The following is a 21,222-nucleotide window of genomic DNA, read 5'->3' on the forward strand; positions in this document are numbered from 1 at the left end:
GTTCTGCTGTAGGCCCAGCTGCGCAGTCACCTTGGGGACCCTCACAAACCTCTGCTGTCTTTCAAACCTCAGGAAATATGTCCTAGCCTCACACAGAATATCTGAACATTGGATGTGCATCTGCTTCATTCACACTGATATACTTATTTAAAACTATAAAGTGTAAAAGGGCATTTATTTTTTGCCTTTATTTTAAGAGGAGACCAAAGATTGAGGGTCTTTTTTTTGTAGAATGTGTTGAACTGAATGTTGTCAGGTATTTACCTAAAGTAAATAAAAATGTGTGCAAAATGCAATTTTTTTTAAATTATAAAAGCTGTTATTTCACATGAAGAGCAGCTGTTGTGACTCGTGCACTCTTGTGACATCAGTGGCGTAGATATTTTTCAGTCAACAGAAACAAAAACACAGTCAATTAGAATTTAAGCAATGTTGGCTTGCTGCTATTTGTTTATGCAAATTATTTATAAACTAAATTGTAATGGCAGTTAATGATTAGAACAATAAGATATGATGTTTATAAAACAACATATAGCCTGACTGGGCAGTGGCACAGTGGATAGAACATCGGCCTGGGATGTAGAGAACCCAGATTCAAAACCCTGAGGTTGCCAGCTTGAGTGCGGGCTTATCTGGCTTGAGCATGGGCTCACTAGCTTGAGTGCGGGGTTGCTGGCTTGTGCATGGGATTATAGACATGAACCCATGGTCACTGGCTTGAGCCCAAGGTCGCTGACTTGAGCAAAGGGGTCGCTGGCTCAGCTGCAGCCCCCTTGTCAAGGCACATATGACAAAGCAATCAATGAACAACTAAGGAGCCACAACAAAAAATTGATGCTTCTCATCTCTCTCCCTTCTTGTCCTGTCTGTCTTTATCTGTCCCTCTCTCTGTCTCTCTTGCTAAAAAATATAAATAAAATAAAAAATAAAAACAACATATAAAAAGCGAGCTAAACCCTCTAAGTCACTTACAAGCCTGATGCAAAGCATGTGCTCTTAGCTACTATTCTGAGTACCATTTTTCTTCAAAAAAATTTTTAAGACTTTATTCATTTCTGGAGAGAGAGAGAGAGAGAGAGAGAGAGAGAAGGAGGGGAAGGATCAGGAAGCATCAACTCTCATATATGCCTTGCCCAGGCAAGCTCAGGGTTTTGAACCAGTGATTTCAGAGTTCCAGGTAGATGCTTTATCCACTGCGCCACCACAGGTCAGGCTATTCTGAGTGTGATTAAAGACAAAAGTAGAATACCTATGAGATAATTTATATCAACACTTGACAGTAAACACACATACACCCTAATTAGAAAATAAGCAAAGATGAAAGGGGGACATTTAATCAGTGAGGGTATACAGATAAAAAATATACACATAAAAAATGTTCAATTTGCTAGCAATAAAAAGTTGCAATTTAAGATGATAATGAAATATCACTATATACCTCTTAGTACAGGTAAAATAAAAAAAGACTATCAAATGCTGACAAAGATACAGAGAAATTGGAACTGTCATACACAGAAGGTATAAATACAAAATGGTACAGCCACTCCTGAAAATGACCTGTTAGTTTCTTTCTTTCTTTTTTTTTTCTTTTTTCTTTTTCCGAAGTTAGAAGCAAGGAGGCAGTCAGACAGACTCCTGCATGCGTCTGACTGGGATCTACCCGGCATGCCCACCGAGGGCGATACTCTGCCCATCTGGGGCCCCGCTCTATTGTGGCCAGAGCCATTCTAGTGCCTGAGGCAGAGGCCATGCAGCCATCCTCAGTGCCTGGGCCAACTTTGCTCCAGTGGAGCCTTGGCTGCTGGAGGGGAAGAGAGAGACAGAGAGGAAGGAGAGGGGGAAGGGTGGAGAAGCAGATGGGCGCTTCTCCTGTGTGCCCTGGCCTGGAATCAAACCCAGGACTTCCACACGCTGGGCCAATGATCTACCACTAAGCCAAATGGCCAGGGCCGACTTGTCAGTTTCTTAAAGAACCAAAAATGTACACTTCCGATGGAATGCAGCAATTGCAGTCCTGGTTGTTATTCCCAGAGAAATAAAAACATATTTGCACAGAAACCTATACACAAATGCTCATGGCAGCTTTGTTTATGATAGCCCCAAACTGGAAACAATCCAAGGCCCCTGGATAAGTGAACGGTTAGACAAAGTGTGGTACATCCATACCATGAAATAACAGTGAATGACTGTTGATATATACATCACAACTTAGATGGATCTCAAGGGAATTATAGAAAGTTAAAACAGCCATTCTCAAAAGGTCACAGACTGTGATTTCACCTGTAGAATATTCTCAAAATGTCAAAATTAGAGAGGTAAAAAACAGATTAGAAATTGCCAGAGATTAGGAATGGTGAGGGGAGGGGTGACTATATAGGAATAGTAGTAAGATCTTTATGGCATACATTGTATTAATATTAATGTTAATTTTTTGGTTTGATATTATACTAGAGTTATGGAAGCTGTAAACATGTAGGAAGGAAACAGTGAAGAGTACATGGCACCCCTTTGTACTATCTTTTCAATTTCCTCTGGATCTATAATTATTTCAAAATTAAGTTTTTTTGTTTGTTTTTAAAAATGTTTTTAGGTGAGAAAAGGGGAGATAGTGAGGCAGACTCCTTCAGGTGCCCTGACCAGGATCCATCTGGCAACCCCATCTGGGGCTGATGCTTGAGTACCAAGCTATTTTTAGTGCCTAAGGCTGATGCGCTCCAATGGAGCTATCCTCAGCACCTGGGGTCATGCTCAGACCAATCAAGCCACTGGCTGTAGGAGGGGAAGAGGGAGAGAAGGGGGAAAGGAAGGGAGGAATAAGCAGATGGTCATTTCTCCTGTGTGTCCTGACTGGGAATCAAACCTGGGACATCCATACACTGGGCTGACGCTCTATCTACTGAGGCACTGTCTAGGGCCAAACTTCTTTTTTTAAGGCAGATGGAGTATCAGGGATATTTCATGGAACCCAAAGCAAAGAGTGCAACCCCTCCTCCCAAGAAGCAGGAACCAGTAAAGCAATCATGAGTCAGCAACCCAACCTACCCCAGCCTCCTTGCAAAGCTGCTTCCTTCCTCTCTCTTTGTACATTACCATCTCTGCTGGTGGACCACCATCTCATGTAGACCACCATCTCCACTGTAGACCACTATCTCTGCTGTCTCATGCACATGGCTGCCTCCCAGCTGAGAAGAACCCCGTTGTCATCTGGCAGTGCTGGAATCCTTTGTAATTGAGACACACAGTGAAATCCATTAGCTCTCTCTTTGATTCAATTCAAAATTCCCAAGAAAACAAAATCAACCAGTCCTGTGTGGGCTAGGAGCTCATACCTTGTCCCATGGCTGTGGGGTCACACAGCACAGAAGTGTCTGCCAACACAAACACCTTCCCACCCTCCAACCCCCACTGAGGCCTGGGCATGTCCCTTTCTCCTCCAAGGCAGTCTCCAGCTGGTCCAGTCTATGGAGAAATAACAAAATCTGCCTCCTATATCCCATCTGATAAAGAACATGAGGAAAGAGCCTGGACAATATGTACAAAGCTCCCATAAAATTAAGATTGGAGAGACCTCCAAGACAGCAGCCACGTGCTGGTCACTGGGTATCTGATGAAGCTTGTGGCAACTGCATGATGACTCCTGCAGGAGGAGGTACTTGGTTAGCCAGAACCCACTCCAGGATCTGCTCCCAGGGCCATGGTCCTTGTCTGGGCTCCTCCTGGGCTGCTGGGAGGAGGTTGGAGAGGAACTGGCGGTGGGCTGTTTGACACCTTCTAAGTGGAGTTAGCAGCCTCTGGGCTTGGACCTGGGCCCGCTGAGGGACTGAGGAGCCCCTAGTGCAGATTTGTGTCATGTTAAAGACCCTGTATGCCAGGCTTGAGGTTTTCCTGGCAGTATAATGCCTGTAAAACCTTAATTAGCAGCCTTCAATTTAATTTAGGGAGACTCGATTTGCTGGAAGCCTTTTCTAGACAGTTGCTAAGCTGGGCAGCCAGAGGCAGGCTCTGTCTAATGGGCTTCTGTTTCTTAGGACATCTGCCCGTGTTCTCTGCTTAATGGGTTTCACCTTAGGATGTAGAGGTCAGCAGCAGATGGACTTGGCAAAAGTGTGAAAGGGTCGGGGTTTTCCAGTGCCCTCGTGTGTCCCAGCTGTCCCCATTCCAATGGCGAAGGCCTCACTGTTTCATAACTGGTGTACCACATTTGTTCTCAATGTAGGTGGCTGCACAGTGTTAGGTGTTGCAGCTCAGTAAATCCTATGGTGAATTTCGAAAATGAACTTGCAGCATTCTCAGCTCCCATACCATAAGCATAAAGAACTGCTAGGAGCAGGTTGCGTAACTGACCTGTTTTCCCTTACCCACTTTAAGCCAGGCCGCCTCAGACTGGTTCATGTCTCTGTGCACCTTACTCAAGTCCCAGGGAGGAGCCAGCACAGTTGAACATTCTTCAAGGTGGCCTTTCAAGCCCCTAAAGCCTCAGCTTCAGAACAAAAATTGTCCAAGTCCCAAAACAACTGATATTCATTTCACCAGCTGCCTCAGTCTGTGTTCCACAAACATTCCTCCCTCACCCCCACCACCCTGAATGAAAGATGGGATCCTTGTTCTCAAGCCCTGAACTGAGCCAGTGATGTGGTTGTGTGCTGCTTCATTGCCTGCCCAGCTTGCATATTATTCAGAGTCTTCTGGTTGGCTGTAAATTAGCAAGAAACTACTCCAAATTACCTAAAGCAAAACCAGGAAGTCTGTTCAAGTTTACAGGGAGATCACACAGAGACCAACATAAAAGGACAGTTGGGTTGAAACTGGGAGCTGGAAATCAACAGAATCTGGGAAGTTCTCCCTCTAGCTCTCCCTTGGGTGACAAAGAGACATACTAACACTCTTTCAATCCCAATTTCAAATGTCAGGCAAGAGAACCCAGCTGGTGCAACCTCAGCTGGGCGTGTGTGTCCTGATGGCAAGGATTTGGGCTGGGGGTGGGTTGCGCAATACAAATCCGCATGGAGTAGGGGGTACAGTTCTCCAAGTGGATACTGTGGAGTGCTGAGCAGACATCCCATGCGGGTACTCCATCAGGGTTAGTGACTAGTAAGAAAACAGCAATGTTGGGCTCATTGCCTTTGAACAAAACTTAATTGCTGGCCTGACCTGTGGTGTCACAGTGGGATAAAGTGTCGACCTGGAACACTGAGGTAGCCCATTCGAAACCTTGGGCTTGCCTGGTTAAGGCACATATGAGAGTTGATGCTTCCTGCTCCTCCCCCCTTCTCTCTCTCTCTCTCTCCTCTCTCTCTAAAAATCAATAAATAAAAATTTAAAAAAAACTTAATTGCTAACAGCAGAATGATCGAATGGGTTAGACAAGAGAGAAGCTGGGGACAGGAAGAGGACTTGCCTTATTCATATCTTGGCCTCCAACTGTCTTCTCCAGGGCGAAATTCCCAGGGGCTGAAAGCCCTAGAAGAGGAGCTCACAAATGATGCTTTAAACATAGGGTGTCAGAAGGGCTGGGGGACGGGAGATACGGTCTCAGCCAAGGTCATGGCTAGCCTGCCACTGATCTGTCTGCCACACGCTGCTGTGTGTTAGGACAATGTTGGAACCAGGGAACTGGGATCACTTCTGGGTCATCCTGGCTTGTTCCCTCCTTGCCCTACTCAGCAATGCCGGGAGAACAGTGGAAAAAGAGCCAACTCACTCTCCCTTGCAGTTTCGGTGTAAGGGGTGGCAGAGAGTTGGAAGGCTGTAAAGGTAGGTTTAAAAGAAGAGCAGAATAGGAAGAAACACATGCAATCCCGCCACCATGACAAAGAGCCAGGGTGACTCTCATTGACCACATAGGTTAGGACCTGCCTTATTCTGCTCAATGGCTTCACAACCCTTTTAGATGAATCAATAGGCTAAATTCAAGCCAAGAAATCTTGAAAATGTATTTGCCTGTGAAAAATCAACTTGTATTCCCCAATACAAGGAAATTAGAAATAGCCATAAGCATAATGTCAACAGCATTTTCAAATTCTAGCAAAATAAATAAGACAGCAGAGTAAAATGGAAACATAAATGAAAGAGGGGTGATGAGGGAGGAGGCAGAGATTTTGAAATAATTGGAATATATAGTAAAAAAAGATTACTTATAGTATGTTTACTTTCCAGAGAGAATGAACATTGGTTTGCTTGTTAGAGGAAACAACTCACATTTTAAATGGATTTTCTTATTTCCTAGAAAAACAACCTAACTTCTTATCTAGAGAAATGTTTCATAATTAAACTTGGACTGTCGTGCATGATTCCATTCGCATGAAGCTCTGGGAAAGTCAGATCTCACCTGCAGTGACAGGAAACAGGTCAGGGGCTGCCTGAGGCTGGGCAGGTGTGTGTGTGTGTGTGTGTGTGTGTGTGTGTGTAGGGAACTCTGGGCTGATGGAAATGTTAATGTTCCAGATATTGATTGTGTCAGTGATGGCATGGGCTTATACATTTGTCAAAGTTCACTGAACCTGACATGAGTTTATTTTATTGTTGATAAATTATATCTCAATAAAGTTCATTAAAAAAATAACCCTACTGTGTGGGAATAGCAGAAAGATGATAAAAGAGTAGCATCTTCCCCCAAAGCTGGGACATTGGTGGGTACTGTCCTCCTAGAATCAAGCCGGTGCATCCCTCTTTCTCCATAAGGAAAGCAGGTGGAGAGAGGTTCAGGAACCTCTGGGAAGGAGCCGATGGTTGGCTTTCATTTGGATGCAAGAACAGGGTTTTACTGGGGGTGGGAAAGGCATGTCAGGCCGAGATCAGCTTTGTAAGGCACTGGGTTTACTGAGTGGTATATTCAGTGAACTATACAACAGGAAAATCACCATGCAGTTAAACAAACAAGACCTATGAGAGGCAATCAATTGTTCTTGGATGAAAATTCTTGCAAATTCCATGATTTCCTGCTTACACTTAAAAAAATATATTTTTTAAATTGATTGATTTTAGAGAGAGGAGAGAAAGCCTTCCCTTCCTACTCACCCCTCTTTGGCCTCAGTCAGAATGCTGACACTAAACGGAGCCATCTCTCCCTGGACTGTTTCTTGAGGCCAAGGACTTAGCTTGTTATCTTCCTTCCGCAAGGATTTCAGCACCTGGCTGAGTCTCAGAAACTGTGGACCTAAGGAAGGCATGAAAAAACCGTGCACAAGTAAATGACGGGATGAACTGGCCTTGCAAATCTCACTCTGCACAAGAATTTGGTTATGAACTTCATGCAGGGGGCTCTGGGTGTTCTCTTGATGGAGAAAGGAAGCGAGGATTCAAACGCTCAGCCTGTAGGATGAGAGGGTTGAGCTGGGCCGTATCCAAGGCCCCTTCCTGGGCATCATTGTGACTTTGGAGTCCAGTGAGAAGAAAAAAGGGACACTACCTCTGTCTGCTCCCTTTCTTCCTTGCACTGGGTGGTGCATTTCAACAGAAATATATGTGCAGGTATTAAGGGTTAACCTAGTGGGCTGTGAGCCCAGAATATCCTGGAAACACCCAAGAAGAGGGAAACGAAGAGGAGAATTTTGGGGGACAGAGGCAGCAAATGGATTCATTCTGAGGCAATAGAAGCACTTTTACCTCTTTATGGGTTGGGTTTCAAGTTTTGAACACCTATCCCCCAAGTGAGCTATTAGAGCTCAACCCATCGTAATTTAAGACTCTGAGGAGGGCTACACAGGAATGGGGGGGGGGCATTCCAAGGGGCCGCTGTGTCGCTTCAGCATTTCCCTAACAGAGCTGATCTAGAAATGGAGAAAATGGAAGCCACTTTCAACACCGTGTTTGACGTTCAGAAAACAACACAAACCATCTCTGGCCTTGATTTCTGTATGATCTCTGCCCGGGGAGAGGCTCACAGGGAGCGGACACAGTGAGTGCTGTTCCTGGGGGGAGACGACTCAGATCACACTGAGCGTGACATCATCTTGGTCACTGAGGCTCCGAGGACTCTAATGATGCCTTCAGCTACCAGGGACGCCACTAGGCAGGTCCTGCACGGCCCACAAGTGACTGCAGTTTAAGTAATGAGCATCATAGCTGTGCAAGTCAGGCCAACATTGACATCCTTTCCTCATACAGAGAATACTCACTGGGCTGGGAGCTGGGAGGATAAAGGAGAGGGAACCCGCTCCTGATCATACCTTATGCGTCTTTAAAAACTTCAGTGGCTCCCCCAGCACCTGCAGGACAATGTCCAAGCCTCTCTGTGTGTCCTGGAGGTTCTGCATGGCAACACTTTCCTCTCTTGTGCTCCACCGCCTGCCACACACACACAGACCCACTCTACACCCTGAACTCCTTTGGGAGCTGCAACAAAATACGGTTGGCTCCTCAAAGAAGCCACACCATTTCCAGCCACCCGTCTTTGAACGCACTGTCCTTCCTCGTGGCTGCGCTGACCTCCCACCGCCTGTTTGGCCAGTTCTTGTTCATCTCTGACTCAGGAGAGAAGCATTCTCACCCCAGTGTTCCCCAAAGCACACGACAGAGATAATGATTCAGAACAGCTAATAGGAACCTGACCAGGCAGTGGCGCAGTGGAGAGAGCACCGGACTGGGACCTGGAGGACCCAGGTTCGAGACCCCAAGGTAGCCTGCTTGAGCTCGGGCTCATCTGGTTTGAGCAAAAGCTCACCAGCTTGAGCCCAAGATCGCTGGCTTGAGCAAGGGGTCACTTGGTCTGCTGTAGCCCCCCAGTCAAGGCACATATGAGAAAGCAATCAATGAACAACCAACTAAGGTGCTGAAACGAAGAATTGATGCTTCTCATCTCTCTCCCTTCCTATCTCTCTCTCTCTCTCTCTCTCTCTCTCTCTCTCACACACACACACACACACACACACACACACACACACACCCAGCATGAATCTAGCATTTTAAAGGGAAACCCACAGGGAAATGGATTCTAGGAAGCATAGGGTGAAAGTTTAGGTCAGGGGTCCCCAAACTATGGCCCGTGGGCCACATGCGGCCCCCTGAGTCCATTTATCCAGCCCCCACCACACTTCAAGAAGGGGCACCTCTTTCATTGGTGGTCAGTGAGAGGAGCACAGGATGCATCCGCAAAGCATGGCGTCGCTCATGTACAGTACTACTTCTGGTGACGTGGGACATACCTCAAGAAGCTAGAAAAAGTTCAAATAAACAACTTGACCCTGCATCTAAAAGAACTAGAAAAAGAACAGCAAGTAAAGCCCAGAGGTAGTAGAAGGAAGAATATAATAAAGATCAGAGCAGAAATAAATGACATAGAGGCTAAAGAAACAATACAGAAGATCAATGAAACCAGAAGCTGGGCCTGACCAGGCGGTGGGGCAGTGGATAGAGTGTTGGACTGGGATGCGAAGGACCCAGGTTCGAGACCCCGAGGTCGCCAGCTTGAGTGCGGGCTCATATGGTTAGAGCAAAAGCTCACCAGCTTGAACCCAAGGTCGCTGGCTCGAGCAAGGGGTTATTTGGTCTGCTGAAAGCCCACGGCCAAGGCATATATGAGAAAGCAATCAATAAACAACTAAGGTGTTGCAACAAAAAATGAATGATTGATGCTTCTCATTTCTCCGTTCCTGTCTGTCTGTTCCTGTCTATCCCTCTCTCTGACTCTCTCTCTGTCTCTGTGAGAAAAAAAAAAAAAAGGAAACCCGAAGCTGGATCTTTAAAAAGGTAAAAAAGATCGATGAACCTTTAACCAAGAAAAAAAGAGAGAGGACTCAAATAAATAAAATTAGAAATGAGAGTGGAGAAATAACTACTGACACAACAGAAATACAAAATATTGTAAGAAAATACTATGAAGAACTGTACGCCAAAAAACTAGACAACCTAGATGAAATGGACAAATTCCTTGAAACATATAATCTTCCAAAAATTAATCTGGAAGAATCAGAAAACCTAAACAGACCAATTAAAACAAATGAGATTGAAACAGTAATCAAAAAACTCCCAAAAAAGAAAAGTCTTGGGCCTGATGGCTTCACAAGCGAATTCTACCAGATATTCAAAGAAGAACTAACTCTTATCCTTCTCAAGCTATTTCAAAAAATTCAGGAACAGGGAAAACTTCCAAGCTCCTTTTATGAGGCAAGCATAATTCTGATTCCAAAACCAGGCAAAGACAACACAAAGAAAGAAAATTATAGGCCAATATCTCTGATGAATTTAGATGCTAAAATCCTCAACAAAATATTAGCAAACCGGATACAACAATATATGAAAAAAATCATACACCATGATCAAGTGGGATTTATTCTTGGGAGTCAAGGCTGGTACAATATTTGCAAATCAATCAATGTGATTCATCACATAAACAAAAGGAAGGAGAAAAACCACATGATAATTTCAATAGATGCAGAAAAAGCATTTGATAAAATCCAGTACCCATTCATGATCAAAACTCTCAGCAAAGTGAGAATACAGGGAACATACCTCAACATGATAAAGGCCATCTATGACAAACCCACAGCCAACATCATGCTCAATGGGCAAAAATGAAAAGCAATCCCCTTAAGATCAGGAACAAGGCAGGGGTGCCCCCTTTCACCACTCATATTCAACATAGTTCTGGAAGTCCTAGCAACAGCAATCAGACAAGAAAAAGAAATAAAAGGCAACCAAATTGGAAAAGAAGAAGTAAAACTATCATTATCTGCAGATGATATGATATTGTATATAGAAAACCCTAAAGTGTCAGTCAAAAAACTACTGGACCTGATAAATGAATTCAGCAAGGTGGCAGGATATAAAATTAATACTCAGAAATCAGAGGCATTTTTATACACTAGCAATGAACTGTCAGAAAGAGAAATTAAGGAAGCAATCCCCTTCACCATTGCAACCAAAAAAATAAAGTACCTAGAAATAAATTTAACCAGGGAGATTAAAGACTTGTACTCGGAAAATTATAAAACATTGATAAAAGAAATCAGGGAAGATACAAACAAGTGGAAGCATATACTGTGCTCATGGTTAGGAAGAATAAACATCATTAAAATGTCTATATTACCCAAAGCAATTTATAAATTCAATGCAATACCAATTAAAATACCAATGACTTACTTCAAAGATATAGAACACATATTCCAAAAATTTATATGGAACTAAAAGAGAACACGAATAGCCCTTAGCAACCTTGAAAAGGAAAAATAAAGTGGAAGGTATCACACTTCCAGATATCAAATTATACTACAAGGCCATTGTACTCAAAACAGCCTGGTACTGGCATAAAAAAACAGGCATATAGATCAATGGAACAGAACTTAGAACCCAGAAATAAACCCACACTTTTATGGACAACTGATATTTGAGAAAGGACATAAGAGCATACATTGGAGTAAAGACAGCCTCTTCAACAAATGGTGTTGGGAAAATTGGACAGCTACCTGCAAAAAAATGAAACTAGACCACCAACTTACACAAAAATAAAATCAAAATGTATAAAAAACTTAACTGTAAGTCAGGAAACCATAAGCATCTTAGAAGAAAACATAGGCAGTAAGTTCTCTGACATCTCTCACAGCAATATATTTGCTGATTTACCTCCATGGGAAAGTGAAATAAAGGACAGGATGAACAAATGGGACTATATCAAATGAAAAAGCTTTTGCACAGCTAAAGACAATATGAACAAAATAAAAAGATATACCACAGAATGGGAAAACATATTCGAGAATAAGTCTGATAAGGGGTTAATAACTAAAATTTATAAAGAATTTGTAAAACTGAACACCAGGAAGATAAACAATCCAATAAAAAAATGGGCAAAAGAAATGACTAAACACTTCTCCAAAGAGGACATACAGATGGCCAATAGGCAGATGAAAAATGTTCAACATCACTAATCATTAGAGAAATGCAAATTAAAACCACAATGAGATATCACCCCACACCAGTCAGAATGGCGCTAATTAACAAAACAACACGTAATAAGTGCAGCTAGGATGTGGAGAAAAGGGAACTCTCCTGCACTGCTGGTGGGAATGCAGACTGGTGCAGCCACTGTGGAAAACAGTATGAAGATTCCTCAAAAAATTAAAAACGAAATTGCCTTTTCACCCAGCCATCCCACTTTTAGAAATATATCCTAAAACACCAAATCACTGATTCAAAAGAAATGCACTCCCATGTTTATGGCAGCATTGTTTACAATAGCCAAGATCTGGAAACAGCCCAAGTATCTGTCAGTGGACGAGTGGATTAAAAAGCTGTGGTAAAAAAAAAAAAAGAAAAGGCCCTGGCCGGTTGGCTCAGTGGTAGAGCGTCGGCCTGGCGTGCAGGAGTCCCAGGTTCGATTCCCGGCCAGGGCACACAGGAGAAGCGTCCATCTGCTTCTCCACCCCTCCCTCTCTCCTTCCTCTCTGTCTCTCTTTTCCCCTCCCGCAGCCAAGGCTCCATTGGAGCAAAGATGGCCCGGGCGCTGGGGATGGCTCCTTGGCCTCTGCCCCAGGCGCTAGAGTGGCTCTGGTCACAACAGAGCGACGCCCCAGAGGGACAAAGCATCGCCCCCTTAAAGCATCGCCCCCTGGTGGGCAGAGCGTCGCCCCCTGGTGGGTGTGCCGGGTGGATCCCGGTGGAGCGCATGCGGGAGTCTGTCTGACTCTCTCCCTGTTTCCAGCTTCAGAAAAATACAAAAAAGAAAAGAAAAGAAAAGAAAAAGCTGTGGTACATATACACAATGGAATATTACAAGGCTGTGAGGAAGAAGGAAATCTTACCTTTTGCAACAACATAGATGGACCTGGAAACTATTATGTTAAGTGAAATAAGCCAGGCAGAGAAAGAAAAATATTATATAACCTCACTCATTTGAAGAATCCAATGAACAATTGGATTGTGAATGTTGGAATCCATGGGAGTCCGAAAGACCAGAGTCACAGGCTTTATTGAAAGGAAGAAAGGAACCCTGCCAGCCAGTCACTTCTCCGGGGAGAAGAGTGCTGGTTACAGACTAGGGGTGAGTTATATAGTGTTTGGGAGAGCCTGAGGGGATACTGAGGCAAAAGTCCTGATCTGGAGCCCCTCCTTGGGGTGGCTTCTCAGCTTTTGGGAATTCCTTTGTGTCAGGGGCGATAGTCCAGTAAGGGGAGGTCTGACAGATAAGCGGAACATCAAGAGGGAAGTTTGGAATTTACATATCTATCAGTGAACTGAGGAACGGAGTGAGACAGAGGCGGGATCAAAAGGGACCAGAGGGAAAGCGGACAGATGGAAAAGGGATGAGAGGATGAGATCAGAGAAGGGAGATTGGTGAAATTATATATACATAACACAGCGTTATAGAGAGCAGAAAAGCAAATCCTGGAGGGAAGAGGGGAGGGCGTTGGGGGAGGTGGTAAAGAGGATGTTGAGGGGAACATGGGGGTGGGGAGGATGTATTTGGTGGGACACTTGAATCTATGTAAACACAAGAAATTAAAATAAATTAAAAAAGAGAATTAAAAAAAGATAAATAAATAAGCAAGAAATGTATAGGGACTACATGTAAGAAATGTTATAATTTTCCATGAAGTTATAAAGTATTCAAAAAAATATAGTGAGTAATTTCTGTTCAGAGCTCACACTTTTTAGTTAAAAAATACAGAGAGAAACTGCATCGAAAAGTTCAATAGTATTAACTTTGGGTAGTAGGATTCTGTGCGATTGTTTTTTACAATTTTCCAAATGAACATGCTTTACTTTTATATCATAAAAAATTATATCTATAGCTATACTTAAAATAGTTGGCACTATGTGTTTTTTATTCAGCTTAATTCCATCGCAACCTCCTCACTTCTCTACCCTGGGAAAGTAAGAGTCAAAGAAAGATGAAGAGGACTGATTTTACTGGCTCCTAAGGTTTAGGAAGAGTTAATTCACTCCTATTAACTCAACTTGGGAGGAGCAACTGGCTTCAGATTGGATGATGGTGACATCATGCCAGTAGCAGGAGCCAATGGTAGCTTCTCTACTTAGGACGTTTCCTCAAGACCCGGATGACTCCACGCGGCATCTGGAGTAGCTCCGTAGACGCCTCTGCCCCAGAAGTGGCCTGCTGAAATTCGCGGCCACGCCCTGCACATCCTGACTTCGTCGGCTGTGCTTGTTCTCCAGACACGCGCCACCCTGGGGTCTTCTCCAAGCAGACTCTGACCCTTGCGGGCTCTGGTTCCCTTTCCCAGTCCCTTCGTGCCAGAGCATGACCAGTTGCTTTCTGGACACCCTTGCCACTAGCGTCCTGCTGTAAAATTCAAGGATTCACAATGAGTCAATGCAAATTTTGTGTGTCCCTACGTCGTCACCCATCCTCTCTGTGGGGACCCAGCCCAGCGGTTACATCTCTCCCCCATGTCTCGGTTCAGACTCCCCCTTCCTAACCTTGCTGTTCTCAAAATCAGCCCTACCTCAAGGGCACCAGAAACCACCTAATAGCCACATCTAACCCTCTCTTTTTCTTTTTTTAATAGAGACAGAGAGAGAGTCAGAGAGAGGGATAGACAGGGACAGACAGACAGGAACGGAGAGATGAGAAGCATCAATCATCAGTTTTTCGTTGCGCATTGTGACACCTTAGTTGTTCATTGATTGCTTTCTCATATGTGCCTTGACCGCAGGCCTTCAGCAGACCGAGTAACCCCTTGCTGGAGTCAGCGACCTTGGGGTCCAAGCTGGTGAGCTTTTTGCTCAAACCAGATGAGCCCGCACTCAAGCTGGCGACCTCGGGTCTCAAACCTGGGTGTTCGGCATCCCAGTCGACACTCTATCCACTGTGCCACCGCCTGGTCAGGCCCTCTCTTTTTCTTAATGTTACCGTGTTAAATGCAATGTTTTTTCTGGTAGAAAACAAAGGAGGAGGAGGAGCTGGGTGGGGATGAGGAGGAAAAAACAAAAAGTCAGGTGTAAATACCTCATCCAAAAATAGTCATGGTTAACAATATTGGGTATTTGTTTCCAAAATACAGGAGATTTACAAAATTGCAATTGCTCCCATTATACTTGGCTTTTGTCAAGTAACTATTTCCTCCTGTCTTTACATATTCATTCATTCGTTTATTGTGGCTTCGCAGTATTTCAGTATATGGAATACTTTATGTATTTACTATATATATTATATACACAGTTTGTGTATATACCTGTGTACGTGTGTGTATTTAGCGCATGAATGGGAGAGAGAGGGAGAGACACACAAACAGGAAGAGAGAGAGAGATGAGAAACATTAATTCATAGTTGTGACTTTAGTTGTTCATTGATTGCTTCTATTATGTACCTTGACTTGGGGGCTCCAGTCAATTCAGAGACCTTTGGGCTCAAGCCAATGACCATAGACTTGTGGGGTCATGTGACATGTGGGGTCATGTCTATGATCCCACACTCAAACCGGTGACAAGGTGCTCAAACTGACGACCTCGGAGTTTCAACTGTGGGTCCTCAGTGTCCCAGACGTACACTCTATCACTGCACCACCACTGGTCAAGCTCTTCTCTGGTATATTTAAATTATTTCCAACTATGCCCTATTCTAAATAATTTTGCGATGAACATAAATTGTACATAAATTGTCCCAATATCTGAATATTTCCTCAAAATGCAATTTGAGGGATATGATAATTTCCCCCAAGAAAATATTTGGTTTAACACTCCTTGTTATTATTACAAATGAAATTAAAATCACTTTGTCTAATTCCAAAACCAAACAGCTAAGAATTCTGACTAGTGACTGCTTAGTCTGTCAATTTTCAAAAGAAATTGAACAAAGTTTTATAGTTCTGTTTTAAAATTTAATCCGAGGTAGTTTTATACTTTGGTTGCTTTTGTGAATGGAGTCTTATTTTTGTAATACTTTCTAGCTGGGTATTGCTGGCACATAAAAGTGCTCATTTTTATAAACATGTCATTTGGATTTACTTTATCAAATCCCTTATTTGTTCTATTTGTTCTGTTTTCACTTGATTCTCTTGGGTTTGTGGGCAATAATTACAGTAGGAAACTTGTGTGTGCAGCCAACAACTTGCCTTATGTATTTTGATGCTTTTGTCAGTATGAAATATTCCTTTAAATCTCATTTTGTCCTTTCTTTTGAATTTCTGTGCAAAATTGTTGCCAGTCTTGTTTTTTGTTTGGATGTGTGTTGTTAAGAGACCAGACTGTCTGCTACTGTGATTCATTTTCTTGTTTTGTCTGAGATGTGTTTTTTTTATAAGGAGTTGATTACAGTTTTTAAAATCTTATTTGCAAATGTTAATTTGAATAAGAATATAGTTGTTGTCATAGCAACTATTACATTCAATTTTATGGCTTCTATTTTCCTTTGTTTTCATTTTTGCTGCATGCACTCTCTTTTCCTTTTCTATTTTTTTCATGTTTTAGAAGACATATATGTTGTTTTAAGAGTTCCTAGTGTTTTAGCAACATTTGAATATATTCTTGTCTCAGTATCAAAAATACAGAATGAAATAATATATTTTTATTTTTTGTGACAAAGACAGAGAGACAGAGATAGGGACAGAGAGACAGGAAGGGCGAGAGATGAGAAGCATCAATTCTTCATTGCGGCACCTTAGTTGTTCATTGATTGCTTTCTCATCTGTGCCTTGACAGGGGAGAGAGGGGTGCTACAGCAGACCAAGTGACTCCTTGCTCAAGCTAGCAACCTTGGGCTCAAGCTGGTGAGCCTTGCTCAAACCAGATGAGCCCTCTGCATCCCAGTCTGATATGCTATCCACTGTGCCACCACCTGGTCAGGCGAAATAATATATTTTTAAAAGTTTGATTCCTTTCCACCCCTTTTCTTTTTTTGTGGCAGAGACAGAGAGAGTCAGAGAGAGGGACAGACAGGGACAGACAGACAGGAAGGGAGAGAGATGAGAAACATCAATTCTTTGTGGCTCCTGAGTTGTTCAATGATTGACTTCTCATACGTGCCTTGACTGGGGGCTACAGCAGACCGAGTGACCCCTTGCTCGAGCCAGCGACCTTGGGCTCAAGCTGTTGAGCCTTGCTCAAACCAGATGAGCCCATGCTCAAGCTGGCGACCTTGAGGTCTCGAACCTGGGTCCTCCACATCCCAGTCCAATGCTCTATCCACTGGGCCACCTCCTGCTCAGGCTCCACCCCTTTTCTTTCTTTTTTTTTTTAAAGGGATTCTTTTTTTTATTTTTATTTTTATTTATTTATTCATTTTAGGGGGGAGAGAAAGAGAGAGAGAGAGAGAGAGAGAGAGGAGGGGAGGAGCAGGAAGCTTCAACTCCCATATGTGCCTTGACTGGGCAAGCCCAGGATTTTGAACCAGTGACCTCAGTATTCCAGGTTGATGCTTTTATCCACTGTGCCACCACAGGTCAGGCTCCACCCCTTTTCTTAACATAAGAAATTTATGAAACTTTACTTCCCTTGCCTCCAAATTTTCTGGGTTTGGTTAATATAACTGGGAGTTATTTAATCTAATTATTATTATTAAATTACATTTAACATTTCATTTTATCTCTTCCAAAAATAATTTTTGCCATTTGCAACACAATATATCTTCAATAAAATTATTTTGAAGTAGAGTTTATAGGTGGTATATTTTCTGAATCTTTACATTTTTGAAAATGTCATTTTTTTTACATTCATACATTTTTCTGGTTATAAAATTCTCAATTCAGAAGAATTTACTGAAGTTTCTACAATATTTCTCCATTATTTGTCTTTTGCTACCCCACACTGATGGTTCTTTGTACATAACTAGGTATTCATTGTCTTGTTTTCCTTTGGAGTCCTGGATGTCAGTAGAATTTCTTTTACATACTGTAATTCAAAGTATACTGCTCACAAAATTTAGGGGATATTTCAAAATGAATATGAAGCGATAAAATATTCCCTAATTTTTGTGAGCAGTATATTTGCCATGAATTTGTCTGGAATGCAATATGCACTTTTAAAAATTATCTATTTATTTATTTATTTTTAATCAAATGAGAAGCAGGGAGGCAGACAGTCTCCTGCATGTGCTTGACTGGGATCCACTCGGCAAGCCCAGTCTGGGGCTGATGCTCTGCCCAACTGGGTCCACTGCTCTTTTTCTTGGCAACTGAGCTATTTTAGCGCCTAAGGTGAGGCCATGCAGCCATCCTCAGCACCTGGGGTCAACTTGCTCAATCAAGCCATGACTGCAAGAAGGGGAGAGAGAGAGAGAGAGAGAGAGAGAGAAGAGAGAGAGAGAAGCTTCCCTGGCTTTATAATTAAGGGACAGGCCCCTAATTGCTGCCAACAGGTTGGTCACCCATCGCTGCTTGTGGATGTGAGTTTTCACCTTTACTTGTCTTCACTGATATTGGGAGAAGCTGTGTCAGAGGTTGCTATTGAACTGTAGTAGGTGAATTATTTTCCATTCTCATTTTACCAGACTTTCTGCGTCTTTTGATACTGTTGCTCACTCCCTTCTAACTTCAACAAGTTTTTTTTGTTTGTTTTTTGTTTGGTTTTGCTGTTTGCTTCTGCCACACCACTGTCCCCTGGTTGTGCATCTGCTTCTCTAAGCACTCCTAGTGTTTTTGACCCAGTTCTCTTCCCACCTCTAAATGTGTCAGCGCTCCCCAGGACTCTGTCCTGCCTCCTTCTTTTATTCTATACAACCTCCCTGTGAGAGCATAGGCTCCAGTAGCTTCAACAAGACAAACCTGCCAATGACTCCTGACTCTACCTCCCGTCTAGATCCTGGGCTACAGAGCTGTGTCTAATGGTCTTGTCTCCCACCACAACATCCCCCCATACAACACTAAACTCACCTGCTTCTTCTAGTCCATGTCTCAGTGACTAATGCCCCATGCGAGCCAGAAACCTGGTCGCCACAAGACTCCTGACTTCCTTCTCCTGGTCCGTTCCTCCATGTTGCTTCCTGGCCACCTTACCTCCAGTATTTCTAGTGTCCATTTTTCTTTTTTATCCGCGCCCCACCTCCCTCAGTTCAGGCCCTCATAAGTTGAACTGCTACAATTAGGCCACATGTACTGCTGCAAACCTTATATGTTTTGGGATTTGGGGATGGTTACTCCAGACCTGGGATTGAGATCTGGCTCTGCTATCGATTACTCATGTGACCTTGGATTTGTCTCCTGCCACTAACCTATCTCACACGGTGGTAGGTGGTAGAGGAGACTAAAATGAGAGGGCAGGCCTGACCTGTGGTGGCGCAGTGGATAAAGCATCGACCTGGAAATGCTGAGGTCGCTGGTTCGAAACCCTGGGCTTGCCTGGTCAAGGCACATATGGGAGTTGATGCTTCCTGCTCCTTCCCCCTTCTCTCTCTCTCTCCTTTCTAAAATGAATTTTAAAAAATCATATTAAAATGAGAGGGCACACGTAGAATGCTTTGTAAGTGTATGGCCAGTTGCTATGGCCACCATCACAGCCGCCTGGCCCATGCAGGTTCACATTGGATTTGGACAGATGGTAATGAAACAATGGAGTCACGAACTGGTGGGTCATTAGCTTTAATCCTAGCTTGCACCCGGCGGGCAAGTAAAAACACACACTGGGCTCTAAAACCCACTCATTCAGCACTCACAAAGCTACTGACTTATCCGAGTTTCCTAGAATCAAAGGTTTGTAGCTCACCAAACTTATTCACCTCTGTTCCCCATCTCCTTCCTTCTCCCTGCACAAACTGCACAAACTGGCTTCTCACTCAGCACTCCACCATCTTGGCTGCTTCTCCTGGCCTCCTCCACATGGCCTTTTTCTGCTCTCCTCTTTGCTCTCTCCTCTAATACTAATCTCAGGAACCGAGAGAGCAAGCTCCCGGTCTGCCCCACTTTATAGTGCAGAAATCAAAACCTTTAATCCAATATACAAAATAAGAAAGTCTCTAATACAAAGTCACTTATCTGAGGCATGATGGGATTGCACCACCCCACATCAAAAAGGGTGGGAAAGGCTTAGTCCTAGAACCAAGGTCCAGGCTACAAGGATCCTGCCTGCCCACAGCCCGCCCCCCAACACACATTAATATCACCTGGGCGATGGGCTTCCATGTGGGCAGCGCCATCTTTAACAAAGTGAGCATAATATATTTTATCTGCCCAACAGTAAGTAAACAAGGGAATTTCACAGGCTTGTATAGTTAGTTATTCAAGGACCCCTTTAGCCTATAGGTGACATAAAGGGGGAGGCAAGAGCCTGAGCACTTGTTGAGCCCCCGTGTGCCCTGCCCTGTGGAAGGCGCTGTTCATGCACCATCTCCCTTGATCCTCAAGGCTCCATGTTACCACCTCTCCAGAGAATGGGGGATCCCAGACTCGTGTTCCTGGATGAGGACTGAAGCGGAGCTTGACTACACAGCCCTGCAACTCGTTTCCATGTGCCTTTATGTTCCTCTTGGGTCCACATTGTTCCCAGACTGTCTGTTCTCTGAAATATATTATGCAAATCCCAGCTAGCCCAGTATCCATAGAAACCAAAATCTCTCATCTTCTTCAGCTTGTTCTCCAGCAAAGGAAACCCACCCAAGTGACGCCCACTAACAAGGACAAAGAGCATTCAGAGCAGGGAGCTTCCCTCTGCCCGGGGGCATTGGCCTTTAAGTATCATTGAATTAATCTCCTGCTTGGTCCTCCAGGCAGTGCTGAGGAAAGGAATGAGTGGCACAGGCCAGTGTAGGAAGCTGCATTTTGTTTTGAAAGCTTGAAGGGAGATGCTACAAACCCTACCACAGTCATAATTTTGCCCAATCCAAAAAGCTCTGCTGCTGCTGAGATCATATTCATGGTGGATGTGAGTCAGTATTTGACATCATTTTTAGTCTGGCACATACAAGCACGTGAGCCGTCACTGGAATGTGGTAATACAATTTCATTGCGCATGACTGCTTACTTGCTTTAGCTTTAGGAACAATTTTTAAAGATCTGCTTCTCTATAGAATAACCTTTTCTATACTTCAGACATGACTCTTTCATCTTTTTCTCCAGACTCAAAATTTGAGGCAAAGCTACTGGTACCACACCCTGGTTCTTGAATATTCATCATCAGCAGTCCCTGCTGCGTGCAAGAAACTAGGCTTTGGCTAGTGATGAAAATTGTAGATCATAATATGTTAGAATTGGAAAAGACCTTAACAAAATTACGTGTATCCTAGTTTCCCTGCTTACAGAAGTTTATCTGAAGTCTCACAGCTATTTAGTAGCAGGGCCAGGTAACACAATAGTAGATTTTCAACTGCCAAGTATGTACCAGACCCTATTCTAAGTGTTC

This window comes from Saccopteryx bilineata, chromosome 1, assembly GCF_036850765.1.
Source record: "Saccopteryx bilineata isolate mSacBil1 chromosome 1, mSacBil1_pri_phased_curated, whole genome shotgun sequence".
Classification (NCBI taxonomy): domain Eukaryota; kingdom Metazoa; phylum Chordata; class Mammalia; order Chiroptera; family Emballonuridae; genus Saccopteryx; species Saccopteryx bilineata.